We start from the raw sequence: 5,702 nt of genomic DNA on the forward strand, positions 1-5,702 counted from the left end.
GATAAGAAACTAAGCTTTAACGGATGTCTCTAACGCCTCAACGGATAAAGCTTCAACTGCTAGAGCATCAACGGATAAAGCCATCAACGGATGAAAGCTTCAACGGATGCACTGCTAGAGCATCAACGGATAAAGCCATCAACGGATGAAAGCTTCAACGGATGCTCAGTCCCATAGCAGTTGATAGTGACAGTTAACAAAGCTGACAGAGGCACATGGATTGACAGAGATGTGGTAGCCTATTTTAGGAACAGCAGAAAAAGCAGCCATTTTTAGTCTGGTTCATAATGGAAAGTCAACAGATAATTCCATATTACACTGGATAAAAATGGAACAGAAATAAGTGGAGAACTATTGTCTTATTGTACTTTATCTTTGTCTTCACTTGTAAACTTGATGTTATATAAACCAAGTAGTAGCTAGTAATTAGATATGAATTTTCCCTGAGCTGTTTAGAAATATCAAGAGAGAAAATCATCTAGTTTGTACTAGGAAGCAGCTGTGATTTAATTTTGAATCACAGATTTTCTGAAATAACACATCTCTGGTGGAACAACAAATCCACCAGAAAAGTTTTGAAGTTCTTTGTGTTCATTTCATTTGTGTTTAAATATATATCTGTCTGCATCAGCTCCAAGCAATTCACACACAGTTGATCACTCAAACACTTAGTCTTACAAATTGCTCAAAACTTGAAAAAGTTTTGAGATTTACATTCAACCCCCCTTCTGTAAATCTCATTGTTAGTCCACTGGGAATAACAATTGGTATCAGAGCAAGCTCTTAACATACAAAGAGTTTAAAGATCTATTCTGCTAACAGCATGAGTAAGAAGGATATTGGTGTAAAGATTCTAATCCTGGAAAGAGATAACTATCATCACTGGAAGATGAAGATGCATTTACATCTTCTCTCTCAAGATGAAAGCTACATCAACTGCATTGAGAATGGTCCTCACATCCCACACAAGGTGGCCACAGCTGCTACTGCTACAGTTGCTGTTGGACAGTCTATTCCCAAGCAAAAGGCAGAATGGACTGTTGAAGATATTGAAGAGGTCCACAAGGACAAGAAAGCCATGAACATTTTGTTTAATGGCCTGGATCAAGATATGTTTGACAATGTCATCAATAGCCAAACTGCTAAGGAAATTTGGGATACTGTGCAGCTTATCTGTGAAGGCACTGAGCAAGTTAGAGAAAACAAAATGCAGCTTCTCATTCAACAATATGAATTTTCATTTTGAAGAAGGAGAATCATTGAATGATACATTCAACAGATTTCAGAAACTATTAAATGGATTAAAGCTGTATGGGAGAGTGTACCAAGTCAAGGACTCCAATCTAAAATTTCTAAGGTCTCTACCAAAGGAATGGAAGCCTATGACTGTTTCTCTAAGAAATTCTCAAGATTATAAGGACTTCACACTTGAAAGATTATATGGAATTTTGAAGACTTATGAACTTGAGATGGAGCAAGATGAGCTGTTGGAAAAGGGAAAGAGAAAAGGAGGATCAGTTGTACTTGTAGCTGACAGTGAAAAAGTTAAAGCCAGAAATGAGGAAAAGACAATGCCAAGTCTCAAAATTGGCACAAGCAAATCAGAATCAAGCAAGGGTAAAGAGCAAGTTGCTGAGGATGAAAACAATTCCAGTCAGGATGAATCTGATGATATTGATGAACATCTGGCCTTTCTGTCCAGGAGGTTTGCAAAGATGAAGTTCAGGAAAAACACAAAGTTCACTAAGCCAAACAAAAACATGGTGGACAAATCAAAGTTCAAATGTTACAACTGTGGCATTAGTGGACACTTTGCAAGTGAGTGTAGGAAGCCAAATTCTGAGAAAAAGAAATTTGAGCAAGTTGATTACAAAAGGAAGTATTTTGATTTGCTCAAACAAAAGGAAAGAGCTTTTCTCACTCAAGATGATTGGGCAGCAGATGGGGTAAATGAAGATGATGTGGAATATGTCAACCTAGCCCTGATGGCTAATTCTGAAGAAAATGAAACTAGTTCATCAAGCAACCAGGTTATTACTACTGATCTCTCTCAGCTTTCTAAACATGAATGTAATGAAGCCATAAATGATATGTCCAATGAATTATATCATTTGCGTGTTTCTCTTAAATCACTAGCTAAAGAAAACACTAGGATCAAAAAAAATAATGTGTTTTTAAGTGATAGGAATGCTGTGTTAGAGAGTCAGGTAATTGAGCTTGAAAAGATTAAACTTAAATGCTTGACTGTCGAGAGTGAGCTAGAAGAAGCTGTTAAGAAAGTAGAAATTATTTCTAAACAGTTAGAAAGTGAGCAAGAGGTAATCAAGGCCTGGAAAACATCTAGGGATGTTGGTGTTCAAATTGCCAAGGTTCAGGGAATTGAATCATTCTGTGAGGATGCCTGGAAGAAAAACAAAAAGAAGTTAGAATTAATTGATGGATTGTCAACGGATGTGGAATCAACGGATGATGAAAGTTATCCGTTGAAGGAAGAAAAAGAGCATCCGTTGAAGGCTCATCAATTAAAATAGGCAAGTTCTTTTAGAAATAAAAAGAATGATTCAACTCTCAAGAACTTTGTCAAAGAAGGAGTTAGCACATCCAGAGATGTCAGTAAGGTGAATATAGGACACATGACTTTAGATCAGTTGAAAGATAGGCTTAAGTTGGTTGAGGATAAGAAGGAAACTAAAAGAAAATCTAAAAGAAATGGGAAGGTAGGGATTAATAAACATAACAATTACACACCTAATAGGTATGCTCCTAGAAAAAGCTGTGTACATTGTAAAAGTGTTAATCACCTATCTGATAATTGCAAATCTGTTAAAAATGCTCCCATGCCTTCAAATCCTTCCATGCCTAAAATGTCTATGTCACCTCTGCATGCTATGCCTATTATGTCTCACCAGAATCCCCATGCACATTTTGCAAACATGCCATACTTTAACAATCCTTACTTTACTGCATTTAGTATGCCTCAAATGCCATACAATATGCCTATGTGGAATAACATGCTTGCACAACCTATGCCTTATCAAATTCAATCAAATATGTTAAATGATTCTGTGACTAACCCTACACTTCAACCAACCACATCTGAGACCAAGGTTGACCCAAAGTTACCTAAGTCAAAAGATGCAGGAGGAATGAAGTCTAGGAAAAAGACTAACAAGGCTGGACCCAAGGAAACTTGGGTACCAAAATCAACTTGATTGATTTTGTTGTGTGCAGGGACAAAGAAGGAATCTATGGTACTTGGACAGTGGTTGTTCAAGACACATGACAGGAGATTTCACCCTGCTCACAGAATTTAAGGAGAGAGCTGGCCCTAGCATAACCTTTGGAGATGACAGCAAAGGATTCACTATGGGATATGGCTTGATTTCAAAAGAAAATGTCATCATTGATGAAGTTGCATTGGTTGATGGTCTCAAACACAATTTATTGAGCATCAGTCAACTATGTGACAGAGGGAATACTGTTTCCTTCAATTCTGAAGCCTGTATTGTCACAAGTAAAAAGGACAATAAAGTGGTTCTAACTGGAGTTAGAAAAGGAAATGTGTACTTAGCTGATTTCAACTCTACAGATGCAGAATCCATTACTTGTCTTCTCAGCAAAGCAAGTCCAGTTGAAAGTTGGCTATGGCACAAGAAGCTGTCCCATTTGAATTTCAAGACAATGAATGATCTAGTCAAAAAGGACTTAGTTAGAGGAATGCCTCTAGTGGAATTCACAAGGGATGGACTGTGTGATGCTTGTCAGAAAGGAAAGCAAAAGAAAGTATCATTCAGTAAGAAGCTTGAATCTGCAATTGATGAACCACTGCAACTTCTACACATGGATCTTTTTGGACCAGTCAATGTATTGTCAATTTCAAGGAAAAGATACTGCCTAGTGATTGTAGATGATTTCTCAAAGTTTTCATGGGTTTATTTTCTTGGATCAAAGGATGAAGCTAGTGAAATCATCATCAATCATATCAAGCAAGTCAACAATCATCCTGATTTCAAAGTAAGGAATATTAGGAGTGACAATGGAACTGAGTTTAAGAATTCAACCATGAAGATGTTCTGTGGAGTAAATGGGATCATGCATGAGTTCTCAGCTCCAAGAACTCCACAACAAAATGGTGTGGTGGAAAGGAAGAACAGATCACTAATTGAAGCTGCAAGGACAATGCTTGAGGAGTCAAAGCTCCCAACTTATTTTTGGGCTGAGGCTGTTAACTGTGCATGTTACACTCAGAATATTTCTCTAATCAATCAAGCAAAATGCATGACTCCCTATCAATTATTCAAGAGAAGAAAACCAACTTTAAACTTTCTACATGTCTTTGGTTGCAAATGTTACATCTTAAGGAATCAATCTGATCACAAAGGAAAGTTTGATGCAAAGGCTGATGAAGGAATATTTGTTGGTTATTCTGCTGGAAAATCATATAGGGTCTACAATCTAAGAACCAACATTGTCATGGAATCTGTACATGTTGTGTTTGATGATAAAAAGATTGATGGACTAACAGATGAGGGACATCATGAAGGACTCAAATTTGACAATATTGAGATATATTGTGATGATAGTGAATATGAGAATGATGAAGAAGGCATCTCAAGAAGAAACCAGAGTCTGCCTTTGGATAATGCACAGAATGATGCATCCGTTGAAAGTCATAATTCAGCTTCCATTGAAAGAAGCAATGCAGCATCCGTTGAAAGACAAAGTGCATCATCCGTTGAAGTTCATAACGAAGCATCCATTGATCACAGTCTGTTAACGGATAATCACTTCACCTCATCAGTTGATAGAACTCCCATTTCCTTTCAAAGGATCAGCAACTCAGGGGGAGTTTCAACAAATCAACATTCTATCTCACATCATGACATACTGAGGCAACCTCATCAAGGGCTAATCTACCACCTCAAAGGAAATGGACCAAGAATCACCCTTTTGAACTGATCATTGGTGATGCTACATCAAAAGTACAAACTAGAAGGGCTACTCAAGATGAATGTCTGTATAGTAGCTTTCTATCACAGGAGGAACCTAAGCGAGTGGAAGAAGCTCTTTTGGATCCAGATTGGATTTTAGCTATGCAAGAGGAGCTAAACCAATTTGAGAGGAACAAAGTGTGGAAGCTGGTACCCAAGCCAAAGAACAAGAGTTCTATTGACACAAAATGGGTATTCAGAAACAAGATAGATGAAAATGGCATTGTCATAAGGAATAAAGCCAGATTGGTTGCCAAAGGCTATTCTCAACAAGAGGGAATAGATTTTGATGAAACATTTGCTCCAGTTGCAAGACTTGAAGCCATCAGAATCTTTCTAGCCTATGCAGCTAATGCCAATTTCAAAGTCTATCAGATGGATGTCAAGAGTGCATTTCTAAATGGGGAATTGGAGTAAGAAGTTTATGTAACCCAACCTCCAGGTTTTGAAGATCCAAATTTTCCAGACAATGTGTATTATTTGTTGAAAGCACTCTATGGACTAAAGCAAGCACCTAGAGCCTGGTATGAGACTTTATCAAAGTTCCTTCTAGATAATCACTTCACAAGAGGTACTGTTGACAAAACTCTCTTCTTTAGAAATGTTAATGGCTCTAAGATACTTGTACAAATTTATGTTGATGATATTATATTTGGATCTACAGATGATAAACTTTGTAAAAAGTTTGCTAAATTAATGCAAAGTAAATAT

Source organism: Apium graveolens, chromosome 11 (genome assembly GCF_009905375.1).
Source record: "Apium graveolens cultivar Ventura chromosome 11, ASM990537v1, whole genome shotgun sequence".
Classification (NCBI taxonomy): domain Eukaryota; kingdom Viridiplantae; phylum Streptophyta; class Magnoliopsida; order Apiales; family Apiaceae; genus Apium; species Apium graveolens.